At 55.2% G+C, this 12,500-nt stretch overlaps 5 non-coding genes and 1 pseudogene across 5 annotated transcripts; all 6 read right to left on the reverse strand.

Annotated features, from left to right (window-relative positions):
* Positions 1 to 2,949: 2,949 nt before the first annotated feature.
* Positions 2,950 to 3,068, reverse strand: LOC125992790 (5S ribosomal RNA). Its single transcript, XR_007489788.1, has one exon. It is a non-coding gene; the product is annotated as a 5S ribosomal RNA (ribosomal RNA).
* An 843-nt stretch (positions 3,069 to 3,911) lies between these two features.
* Positions 3,912 to 4,030, reverse strand: LOC125992792 (5S ribosomal RNA). Its single transcript, XR_007489790.1, has one exon. It is a non-coding gene; the product is annotated as a 5S ribosomal RNA (ribosomal RNA).
* A 630-nt stretch (positions 4,031 to 4,660) lies between these two features.
* Positions 4,661 to 4,779, reverse strand: LOC125992970 (5S ribosomal RNA). Its single transcript, XR_007489905.1, has one exon. It is a non-coding gene; the product is annotated as a 5S ribosomal RNA (ribosomal RNA).
* A 2,492-nt stretch (positions 4,780 to 7,271) lies between these two features.
* On the reverse strand, positions 7,272 to 7,390 carry LOC125992803 (5S ribosomal RNA). The gene has a single exon (XR_007489800.1). It is a non-coding gene; the product is annotated as a 5S ribosomal RNA (ribosomal RNA).
* Positions 7,391 to 8,233: 843 nt separating this feature from the next.
* On the reverse strand, positions 8,234 to 8,352 carry LOC125992856 (5S ribosomal RNA; annotated as a pseudogene).
* Positions 8,353 to 9,224: 872 nt separating this feature from the next.
* LOC125992904 (5S ribosomal RNA) lies at positions 9,225 to 9,343 on the reverse strand. The gene has a single exon (XR_007489854.1). It is a non-coding gene; the product is annotated as a 5S ribosomal RNA (ribosomal RNA).
* Positions 9,344 to 12,500: the final 3,157 nt, after the last annotated feature.

The raw sequence follows: 12,500 nt of genomic DNA on the forward strand, positions 1-12,500 counted from the left end.
AAGTCGAGCTCAATTGTTGCATTATATTAAACTTCAAAATTCAATATGCGAAATTTATTGACGAAATGTGTTCAAATTCTGGGAGGCCGTGCGCATGCTGCTGTTTATAAGCACCGCGGAGGAGATCGCGGCCGGCGAGCTCGCGCACGCCGCCCGGCACCAACGGGAGGCCGGAAATAGCTCCAAGCCGAGCGGATCGGCACTTTATAAGCACCGCGGAGGAGATCGCGGCGCCTCATTGGACTTCCAGCCGCCGGCGAGCTCGCGCACCCGCCCGGCACATCCGGGAGGCCGTGCGCACAAGCCAAGTGGCCGAAAATAGCCCCCGCCGAGCGGATCGGCTGTTTATAAGCACCGCGGAGGTGGTCGCGGCGCCTCATTCGACTTCCAGCGGCCGGCGAGCTCGCGCACCCGCCCGGCACATCCGGGAGGCCGTGCGCACGAGCCAAGTGGCCGAAAATAGCCCCGCCGAGCGGATCGGCTGTTTATAAGCACCGCGGAGGTGGTCGCGGCGCCTCATTCGACTTCCAGCGGCCGGCGAGCCCGCGCACCCGCCCGGCACATCCGGGAGGCCGTGCGCACGAGCCAAGTGGCCGAAAATAGCCCCCGCCGAGCGGATCGGCTGTTTATAAGCACCGCGGAGGTGGTCGCGGCGCCTCATTCGACTTCCAGCGGCCGGCGAGCTCGCGCACCCGCCCGGCACATCCGGGAGGCCGTGCGCACGAGCCAAGTGGCCGAAAATAGCCCCCGCCGAGCGGATCGGCTGTTTAAAAGCACCGCGGAGGTGGTCGCGGCGCCTCATTCGACTTCCAGCGGCCGGCGAGCTCGCGCACCCGCCCGGCACATCCGGGAGGCCGTGCGCACGAGCCAAGTGGCCGAAAATAGCCCCCGCCGAGCGGATCGGCTGTTTATAAGCACCGCGGAGGTGGTCGCGGCGCCTCATTCGACTTCAAGCGGCCGGCGAGCTCGCGCACCCGCCCGGCACATCCGGGAGGCCGTGTGCACGAGCCAAGTGGCCGAAAATAGTCCATGCCGAGCGGATCGGCTGTTTATAAGCACCGCGGAGGTGGTCGCGGCGCCTCATTCGACTTCCAGCGGCCAGCGAGCTCGCGCACCCGCCCGGCACATCCGGGAGGCCGTGCGCACGAGCCAAGTGGCCGAAAATAGCCCCCGCCGAGCGGATCGGCTGTTTATAAGCACCGCGGAGGTGGTCGCGGCGCCTCATTCGACTTCAAGCGGCCGGCGAGCTCGCGCACCCGCCCGGCACATCCGGGAGGCCGTGCGCACGAGCCAAGTGGCCGAAAATAGCCCCCGCCGAGCGGATCGGCTGCTTATAAGCACCGCGGAGGTGGTCGCGGCGCCTCATTCGACTTCCAGCGGCCGGCGAGCCCGCGCACCCGCCTGGCACATCCGGGAGGCCGTGCGCACGAGCCAAGTGGCCGAAAATAGCCCCCGCCGAGCGGATCGGCTGTTTATAAGCACCGCGGGGGTGGTCGCGGCGCCTCATTCGACTTCCAGCGGCCGGCGAGCTCGCGCACCCGCCCGGCACATCCGGGAGGCCGTGCGCACGAGCCAAGTGGCCGAAAATAGCCCCCGCCGAGCGGATCGGCTGTTTATAAGCACCGCGGAGGTGGTCGCGGCGCCTCATTCGACTTCCAGCGGCCGGCGAGCCTGCGCACCCGCCCGGCACATCCGGGAGGCCGTGCGCACGAGCCAAGTGGCCGAAAATAGCCCCCGCCGAGCGGATCGGCTGTTTATAAGCACCGCGGAGGTGGCCGCGGCGCCTCATTCGACTTCCAGCGGCCGGCGAGCTCGCGCACCCGCCCGGCACATCCGGGAGGCCGTGCGCACGAGCCAAGTGGCCGAAAATAGCCCCCGCCGAGCGGATCGGCTGTTTATAAGCACCGCGGAGGTGGTCGCGGCGCCTCATTCGACTTCCAGCGGCCGGCGAGCTCGCGCACCCGCCCGGCACATCCGGGAGGCTGTGCGCACGAGCCAAGTGGCCGAAAATAGCCCCCGCCGAGCGGATCGGCTGTTTATAAGCACCGCGGAGGTGGTCGCGGCGCCTCATTCGACTTCCAGCGGCCGGCGAGATCGCGCACCCGCCCGGCACATCCGGGAGGCCGTGCGCACGAGCCAAGTGGCCGAAAATAGCCCCCGCCGAGCGGATCGGCTGTTTATAAGCACCGCGGAGGTGGTCGCGGCGCCTCATTCGACTTCCAGCGGGCCGCGCACTCGCGCACGCCGCCCGGTTCAAATTTTCTAAGTGCAACGCACAATGAGATGCATGAGAAACGGCCTTGGTTACCATCACATTTGAAGCGATGAGTACGAAGTTAAATTTTATGACTCGGTGTATAAGTCGAGGTCGATTTTTTTCGGTCGATTTTGGATCGAAAAAGGTCGACCAATACACCGGCAAATACGGTATATATATACTTATTATAAATGAAGTATTTATTTATATAGATTTATTGTTTATTTATATATATAAAGGGAGGTCCGCAAAAATATTTCTGACGCATAGCCGGTCCGTGGCGCAAGAAAGGTTGGGGACCACTAGTCTAAAAGAATCTGGCCGTAACTGGAATAGGGTTCTACGCGAATGCCCAACGGAAAAGTGAAGTGCACAAAACCTGCATTTGGCTGTATCAAAATAAATGTCATGAAAAAGGTAAAAACACTACATGGAAGCGCAATGTGTTGTGCTGGGTTCTTTTACAAGTAAAGACTGCTGCTTTGAGTTCACAGGGAGCCATGCTCTTTATTCACTGTACATAGAGGTTTTTAACTCGTGTTGTAGTTTCAGTGTCGGAGTTCAAACTAGGCTTGCAGTTTCCGAATGCCATTCGTGATGGGTGCTGTAAAAAGTTCTTGGCTTAAACGATTGAAGTGCACATAAGAAAAAAAAAAAAAAAAGAGCTTGAAGTGCACATAAGAAAAAGAAAAAGCTTACAGTACCTGGTATTCCCAGGCAGTCTCCCATCCAAGTACTAACCAGGCCCAACCCTGCTTAGCTTCGGAGATCAGACGAGATCAGGCGTTCTCAGGGTAGTATGGCCGTAAGCCGTGAGGTGACCCAACATTTTGCATTTTATAGACACAATCGCCCTTGAAACTAGCGAGCAAGCCAATGAAGCCTTCAAAACTGCTTCGGCACATGGAGACCAAGCATCCTGCATTAAAAGACAAACCTTAACCACTTTGGGTTTCATTGTCTCCGATTAAGCCTTGATGGGACCGGCTCGTTTCTGAGAAACAAGCTCGGTGCTCCCAATAATTCAACGTAATAGTGACTTTTATTTTTATGTGGTTTATATTTGTTTTTATGCCAGTCGTATCATTTTATTTAATCCTATTTATATATATTTATTATAAATGTAGTATTTATTTATATAGATTTATTGTTTATTTATATATATAAAGGCAGGTCCGCAAAAATATTTCTGACGCGTAGCCGGTCCGTGGCGCAAGAAAGTTTGGGTACCACTAGTCTAAAAGAATCTGGCCGTAACTGGAATAGGGTTCTACGCGAATGCCCAACGGAAAAGTGAAGTGCACAAAACCTGCATTTGGCTGTATCAAAATAAATGTCATGAAAAAGGTAAAAACACTACATGGAAGCACAATGTGTTGTGCTGGGATCTTTTACAAGTAAAGACTGCTGCTTTGAGTTCACAGGGAGCCATGCTCTTTATTCACTGTACATAGTCTGTCCTCTAGCGGTAAAAACGTGAACTGCAATGCTATGGCTGTCGCCACACAATGTAGGTTTTAAACTCGTGTTGTAGTTTCAGTGTCGGAGTTCAAACTAGGCTTGCAGTTTCCGAATGCCATTCTTGATGGGTGCTGTAAAAAGTTCTTGGCTTAAACGATTGAAGTGCACATAAGAAAAAAAAAAAAAAAAAAAAAGCTTACGGTAACTGGTATTCCCAGGCGGTCTCCCATCCAAGTACTAACCAGGCCCGACCCTGCTTAGCCTCCGAGATCGGACGAGATCGGGCGCTCTCAGGGTAGTATGGCCGTAAGCCGTGAGACCGCTCAGAATTTTTCATTTTATAGACACAATCGCCCCTGAAACCATGCCAAGCAGCGGCGGGACTTGATGGCTGTGGTAAAAGTTTCCTTTCACAATTGACGTGGGAAAAAAAAAAAAAAAAAGGCTTTCAGCACCTGGTATTCCCGGACGGTCACCCTTCACTTTTGTTTTTTTTTGTTTTTTTTACAACCAGGGCCGAAACAGTCTTTCTTCCAAGGCTTTTGGTGTTTTCTGGAAACATGGCTATCATGAAAAGTTATTGACAGCTTTTTATGCGGTAGCACGAATTTGCCGTTGCGACCTGCATTTTGCTGAATCAAAATAAATGCCTTGAAAAGTTTAAAAACACTTCATGGAAGTGTTGTGTTGGGTTCTTTTACAAGTCAAGCCTGCTGCTTTGAGTTCACAGGGAGCCATGCTCACTGTACATAGTCTGGTCTCTAGCGGTAAAAAATTTAACTACAATGCTGTGGATGTCACCACATAATATAGCTTTCAAACTCGTGTTATAGTTTCAATGTCGGAGTTTAAATTAGGCTTGCTGTTTCCGGATGCCATTCGTGATGGGTGTTGTAAAAAATAGCTTCTTAAACGATTGAAGTGCACATAAGAAAAAGAAAAAGCTTAAAGCACCTGGTATTCCCAGGCGGTCTCCCATCCAAGTACTAACCAGGCCCGACCCTGCTTAGCTTCCGAGATCGGACGAGATCGGGCGTTCTCAGGGTAGTATGGCCGTAAGCCGTGAGGTGACCCAACATTTTGCATTTTATAGACACAATCGCCCCTGAAACTAGCGAGCGAGCCAATGAAGCCTTCAAAACTGCTTCGGCACATGGAGACCAAGCATCCTGCATTAAAAGACAAACCTTAACCACTTCGGGTTTCATTGTCTCCGATTACGCCTGGATGGGACCGGCTCGTTTCTGAGAAACAAGCTCGGTGCTCCCAATAATTCAACGTAATGGTGACTTTTATTTTTATGTGGTTTATATTTGTTTTTATGCCAGTCGTATCATTTTATTTAATCGTATTTACCGTATTTGCCGGTGTACAGGTCGACTCGGTGTATAAGTCGACCCCCTAAAATTCGACGGAAATTTACGATTTTATGATATATCCTTTGTATAAGTCGAGCTCAATTGTTGCATTATATTAAACTTCAAAATTCAATATGCGAAATTTATTGACGAAATGTGTTCAAATTCTGGGAGGCCGTGCGCATGCTGCTGTTTATAAGCACCGCGGAGGAGATCGCGGCCGGCGAGCTCGCGCACGCCGCCCGGCACCAACGGGAGGCCGGAAATAGCTCCAAGCCGAGCGGATCGGCACTTTATAAGCACCGCGGAGGAGATCGCGGCGCCTCATTGGACTTCCAGCGGCCGGCGAGCTCGCGCACCCGCCCGGCACATCCGGGAGGCCGTGCGCACGAGCCAAGTGGCCGAAAATAGCCCCCGCCGAGCGGATCGGCTGTTTATAAGCACCGCGGAGGTGGTCGCGGCGCCTCATTCGACTTCCAGCGGCCGGCGAGCTCGCGCACCCGCCCGGCACATCCGGGAGGCCGTGCGCACGAGCCAAGTGGCCGAAAATAGCCCCCGCCGAAGGGATCGGCTGTTTATAAGCACCGCGGAGGTGGTCGGGCGCCTCATTCGACTTCCAGCGGCCGGCGAGCTCGCGCACCCGCCCGGCACATCCGGGAGGCCGTGCGCACGAGCCAAGTGGCCGAAAATAGCCCCCGCCGAACGGATCGGCTGTTTATAAGCACCGCGGAGGTGGTCGCGGCGCCTCATTCGACTTCCAGCGGCCGGCGAGCTCGCGCACCCGCCCGGCACATCCGGGAGGCCGTGCGCACGAGCCAAGTGGCCGAAAATAGCCCCCGCCGAGCGGATCGGTTGTTTATAAGCACCGCGGAGGTGGTCGCGGCGCCTCATTCGACTTCCAGCGGCCGGCGAGCTCGCGCACCCGCCCGGCACATCCGAGAGGCCGTGCGCACGAGCCAAGTGGCCGAAAATAGCCCCCGCCGAGCGGATCGGCTGTTTATAAGCACCGCGGAGGTGGTCGCGGCGCCTCATTCGACTTCCAACGGCCGGCGAGCTCGCGCACCCGCCCGGCACATCCGGGAGGCCGTGCGCACGAGCCAAGTGGCCGAAAATAGCCCCCGCCGAGCGGATCGGCTGTTTATAAGCACCGCGGAGGTGGTTGCGGCGCCTCATTCGACTTCCAGCGGCCGGCGAGCTCGCGCACCCGCCCGGCACATCCGGGAGGCCGTGCGCACGAGCCAAGTGTCCGAAAATAGCCCCCGCCGAGCGGATCGGCTGTTTATAAGCACCGCGGAGGTGGTCGCGGCGCCTCATTCGACTTCCAGCGGCCGGCGAGCTCGCGCACCCGCCCGGCACATCCGGGAGGCCGTGCGCACGAGCCAAGTGGCCGAAAATAGCCCCCGCCGAGCGGATCGGCTGTTTATAAGCACCGCGGAGGTGGTCGCGGCGCCTCATTCGACTTCCAGCGGGCCGCGCACTCGCGCACGCCGCCCGGTTCAAATTTTCTAAATGCAACGCACAATGAGATGCATGAGAAACGGCCTTGGTTACCATCACATTTGAAGCGATGAATACGAAGTTAAATTTTATGACTCGGTGTATAAGTCGAGGTCGATTTTTTTCGGTCGATTTTGGATCGAAAAAGGTCGACCAATACACCGGCAAATACGGTATATATACTTATTATAAATGTAGTATTTATTTATATTGATTTATTGTTTATTTATATATATAAAGGCAGGTCCGCAAAAATATTTCTGACGCGTAGCCGGTCCGTGGCGCAAGAAAGGTTGGGGACCACTAGTCTAAAAGAATCTGGCCGTAACTGGAATAGGGTTCTACGCGAATGCCCAACGGAAAAGTGAAGTGCACAAAACCTGCATTTGGCTGTATCAAAATAAATGTCATGAAAAAGGTAAAAACACTACATGGAAGCGCAATGTGTTGTGCTGGGTTCTTTTACAAGTAAAGACTGCTGCTTTGAGTTCACAGGGAGCCATGCTCTTTATTCACTGTACATAGAGGTTTTGAACTCGTGTTGTAGTTTCAGTGTCGGAGTTCAAACTAGGCTTGCAGTTTCCGAATGCCATTCGTGATGGGTGTTGTAAAAAGGTCTTGGCTTAAACGATTGAAGTGCACATAAGAAAAAAAAAAAAAAAAAAAAAGAGCTTGAATTGCACATAAGAAAAAGAAAAAGCTTACAGCACCTGGTATTCCCAGGCAGTCTCCCATCCAAGTACTAACCAGGCCCGACCCTGCTTAGCTTCCGAGATAAGACGAGATCAGGCGTTCTCAGGGTAGTATGGCCGTAAGCCGTGAGGTGACCCAACATTTTGCATTTTATAGACACAATCGCCCCTGAAACTAGCGAGCAAGCCAATGAAGCCTTCAAAACTGCTTCGGCACATGGAGACCAAGCATCCTGCATTAAAAGACAAACCTTAACCACTTCGGGTTTCATTGTCTCCGATTACGCCTGGATGGGACCGGCTCGTTTCTGAGAAACAAGCTCGGTGCTCCCAATAATTCAACGTAATGGTGACTTTTATTTTTATGTGGTTTATATTTGTTTTTATGCCAGTCGTATCATTTTATTTAATCCTATTTATATATATTTATTATAAATGTAGTATTTATTTATATAGATTTATTGTTTATTTATATATATAAAGGCAGGTCCGCAAAAATATTTCTGACGCGTAGCCGGTCCGTGGCGCAAGAAAGTTTGGGGACCACTAGTCTAAAAGAATCTGGCCGTAACTGGAATAGGGTTCTACGCGAATGCCCAACGGAAAAGTGAAGTGCACAAAACCTGCATTTGGCTGTATCAAAATAAATGTCATGAAAAAGGTAAAAACACTACATGGAAGCGCAATGTGTTGTGCTGGGTTCTTTTACAAGTAAAGACTGCTGCTTTGAGTTCACAGGGAGCCATGCTCTTTATTCACTGTACATAGTCTGTCCTCTAGCGGTAAAAACGTGAACTGCAATGCTATGGCTGTCGCCACACAATGTAGGTTTTAAACTCGTGTTGTAGTTTCAGTGTCGGAGTTCAAACTAGGCTTGCAGTTTCCGAATGCCATTCGTGATGGGTGCTGTAAAAAGTTCTTGGCTTAAACGATTGAAGTGCACATAAGAAAAAAAAAAAAAAAAAAAAAGCTTACGGTAACTGGTATTCCCAGGCGGTCTCCCATCCAAGTACTAACCAGGCCCGACCCTGCTTAGCCTCCGAGATCGGACGAGAGCGGGCGCTCTCAGGGTAGTATTGCCGTAAGCCGTGAGACCGCTCAGAATTTTTCATTTTATAGACACAATCGCCCCTGAAACCATGCCAAGCAGCGGCGGGACTTGATGGCTGTGGTAAAAGTTTCCTTTCACAATTGACGTGGGAAAAAAAAAAAAAAAAGGCTTTCAGCACCTGGTATTCCCGGACGGTCACCCTTCCCTTTTGTTTTTTTTTTTTGTTTTTTTTACAACCAGGGCCGAAACAGGCTTTCTTCCAAGGCTTTTGGTGTTTTCTGGAAACATGGCTATCATGAAAAGTTATTGACAGCTTTTTATGCGGTAGCACGAATTTGCCGTTGCGACCTGCATTTTGCTGAATCAAAATAAATGCCTTGAAAAGTTTAAAAACACTTCATGGAAGTCACTTCACTGGTTTCTTTTATATCAAACAAATTGTTTTAGGTTATTCACCTGACATGTTTCGGCGGTTTCTTCCGCCTTCATCAGAGTGTCACAGATGTGATGGTGACGCGTCTTTATCAGCTGATGGATCAACATGTCAGGTGAATAACCTAAAACAATTTGTTTGATATAAAAGAAACCAGTGAAGTGATTAAATAAGGAAAAACAAAATGAACTTAGTACAATTACTTCATGGAAGTGTTGTGTTGGGTTCTTTTACAAGTCAAGCCTGCTGCTTTGAGTTCACAGGGAGCCATGCTCACTGTACATAGTCTGCTCTCTAGCGGTAAAAAATTTAACTACAATGCTGTGGATGTCACCACATAATATAGCTTTCAAACTCGTGTTATAGTTTCAATGTCGGAGTTTAAATTAGGCTTGCTGTTTCCGGATGCCATTCGTGATGGGTGTTGTAAAAAATAGCTTCTTAAACGATTGAAGTGCACATAAGAAAAAGAAAAAGCTTACAGCACCTGGTATTCCCAGGCGGTCTCCCATCCAAGTACTAACCAGGCCCGACCCTGCTTAGCTTCCGAGATCGGACGAGATCGGGCGTTCTCAGGGTAGTATGGCCGTAAGCCGTGAGGTGACCCAACATTTTGCATTTTATAGACACAATCGCCCCTGAAACTAGCGAGCGAGCCAATGAAGCCTTCAAAACTGCTTCGGCACATGGAGACCAAGCATCCTGCATTAAAAGACAAACCTTAACCACTTCGGGTTTCATTGTCTCCGATTACGCCTGGATGGGACCGGCTCGTTTCTGAGAAACAAGCTCGGTGCTCCCAATAATTCAACGTAATGGTGACTTTTATTTTTATGTGGTTTATATTTGTTTTTATGCCAGTCGTATCATTTTATTTAATCGTATTTACCGTATTTGCCGGTGTACAGGTCGACTCGGTGTATAAGTCGACCCCCTAAAATTCGACGGAAATTTACGATTTCATGATATATCCTTTGTATAAGTCGAGCTCAATTGTTGCATTATATTAAACTTCAAAATTCAATAAGCGAAATTTATTGACGAAATGTGTTCAAATTCTGGGAGGCCGTGCGCATGCTGCTGTTTATAAGCACCGCGGAGGAGATCGCGGCCGGCGAGCTCGCGCACGCCGCCCGGCACCAACGGGAGGCCGGAAATAGCTCCAAGCCGAGCGGATCGGCACTTTATAAGCACCGCGGAGGAGATCGCGGCGCCTCATTGGACTTCCAGCCGCCGGCGAGCTCGCGCACCCGCCCGGCACATCCGGGAGGCCGTGCGCACGAGCCAAGTGGCCGAAAATAGCCCCCGCCGAGCGGATCGGCTGTTTATAAGCACCGCGGAGGTGGTCGCGGCGCCTCATTCGACTTCCAGCGGCCGGCGAGCTCGCGCACCCGCCCGGCACATCCGGGAGGCCGTGCGCACGAGCCAAGTGGCCGAAAATAGCCCCCGCCGAGCGGATCGGCTGTTTATAAGCACCGCGGAGGTGGTCGGGCGCCTCATTCGACTTCCAGCGGCCGGCGAGCTCGCGCACCCGCCCGGCACATCCGGGAGGCCGTGCGCACGAGCCAAGTGGCCGAAAATAGCCCCCGCCGAGCGGATCGGCTGTTTATAAGCACCGCGGAGGTGGTCGCGGCGCCTCATTCGACTTCCAGCGGCCGGCGAGCTCGCGCACCCGCCCGGCACATCCGGGAGGCCGTGCGCACGAGCCAAGTGGCCGAAAATAGCCCCCGCCGAGCGGATCGGCTGTTTATAAGCACCGCGGAGGTGGCCGCGGCGCCTCATTCGACTTCCAGCGGCCGGCGAGCTCGCGCACCCGCCCGGCACATCCGGGAGGCCGTGCGCACGAGCCAAGTGGCCGAAAATAGCCCCCGCCGAGCGGATCGGCTGTTTATAAGCACCGCGGAGGTGGTCGCGGCGCCTCATTCGACTTCCAGCGGCCGGCGAGCTCGCGCACCCGCCCGGAACATCCGGGAGGCCGTGCGCACGAGTCAAGTGGCCGAAAATAGCCCCCGCCGAGCGGATTGGCTGTTTATAAGCACCGCGGAGGTGGTCGCGGCGCCTCATTCGACTTCCAGCGGCCGGCGAGCTCGCGCACCCGCCCGGCACATCCGGGAGGCCGTGCGCACGAGCCAAGTGGCCGAAAATAGCCCCCGCCGAGCGGATCGGCTGTTTATAAGCACCGCGGAGGTGGTCGCGGCGCCTCATTCGACTTCCGGCGGGCGGCGAGCTCGCGCACCCGCCCGGCACATCCGGGAGGCCGTGCGCACGAGCCAAGTGGCCGAAAATAGCCCCCGCCGAGCGGATCGGCTGTTTATAAGCACCGCGGAGGTGGTCGCGGCGCCTCATTCGACTTCCAGCGGCCGGCGAGCCCGCGCACCCGCCCGGCACATCCGGGAGGCCGTGCGCACGAGCCAAGTGGCCGAAAATAGCCCCCGCCGAGCAGATCGGCTGTTTATAAGCACCGCGGAGGTGGTCGCGGCGCCTCATTCGACTTCCAGCGGCCGGCGAGCTCGCGCACCCGCCCGGCACATCCGGGAGGCCGTGCGCACGAGCCAAGTGGCCGAAAATAGCCCCCGCCGAGCGGATCGGCTGTTTATAAGCACCGCGGAGGTGGTCGCGGCGCCTCATTCGACTTCCAGCGGCCGGCGAGCCCGCGCACCCGCCCGGCACATCCGGGAGGCCGTGCGCACGAGCCAAGTGGCCGAAAATAGCCCCCGCCGAGCGGATCGGCTGTTTATAAGCACCGCGGAGGTGGCCGCGGCGCCTCATTCGACTTCCAGCGGCCGGCGAGCTCGCGCACCCGCCCGGCACATCCGGGAGGCCGTGCGCACGAGCCAAGTGGCCGAAAATAGCCCCCGCCGAGCGGATCGGCTGTTTATAAGCACCGCGGAGGTGGTCGCGGCGCCTCATTCGACTTCCAGCGGCCGGCGAGCCCGCGCACCCGCCCGGCACATCCGGGAGGCCGTGCGCACGAGCCAAGTGGCCGAAAATAGCCCCCGCCGAGCGGATCGGCTGTTTATAAGCACCGCGGAGGTGGCCGCGGCGCCTCATTCGACTTCCAGCGGCCGGCGAGCTCGCGCACCCGCCCGGCACATCCGGGAGGCCGTGCGCACGAGCCAAGTGGCCGAAAATAGCCCCCGCCGAGCGGATCGGCTGTTTATAAGCACCGCGGAGGTGGTCGCGGCGCCTCATTCGACTTCCAGCGGCCGGCGAGCTCGCGCACCCGCCCGGCACATCCGGGAGGCCGTGCGCACGAGCCAAGTGGACGAAAATAGCCCCCGCCGAGCGGATCGGCTGTTTGTAAGCACCGCGGAGGTGGTCGCGGCGCCTCATTCGACTTCCAGCGGCCGGCGAGCTCGCGCACCCGCCCGGCACATCCGGGAGGCCGTGCGCACGAGCCAAGTGGCCGAAAATAGCCCCCGCCGAGCGGATCGGCTGTTTATAAGCACCGCGGAGGTGGTCGCGGCGCCTCATTCGACTTCCAGCGGCCGGCGAGCTCGCGCACCCGCCCGGCACATCCGGGAGGCCGTGCGCACGAGCCAAGTGGCCGAAAATAGCCCCCGCCGAGCGGATCGGCTGTTTATAAGCACCGCGGAGGTGGTCGCGGCGCCTCATTCGACTTCCAGCGGCCGGCGAGCTCGCGCACCCGCCCGGCACATCCGGGAGGCCGTGCGCACGAGCCAAGTGGCCGAAAATAGCCCCCGCCGAGCGGATCGGCTGTTTATAAGCACCGCGGAGGTGGTCGCGGCGC

The sequence above is a fragment of the Syngnathus scovelli genome, unplaced genomic scaffold (assembly GCF_024217435.2).
Source record: "Syngnathus scovelli strain Florida unplaced genomic scaffold, RoL_Ssco_1.2 HiC_scaffold_24, whole genome shotgun sequence".
Classification (NCBI taxonomy): Eukaryota; Metazoa; Chordata; class Actinopteri; order Syngnathiformes; family Syngnathidae; genus Syngnathus; species Syngnathus scovelli.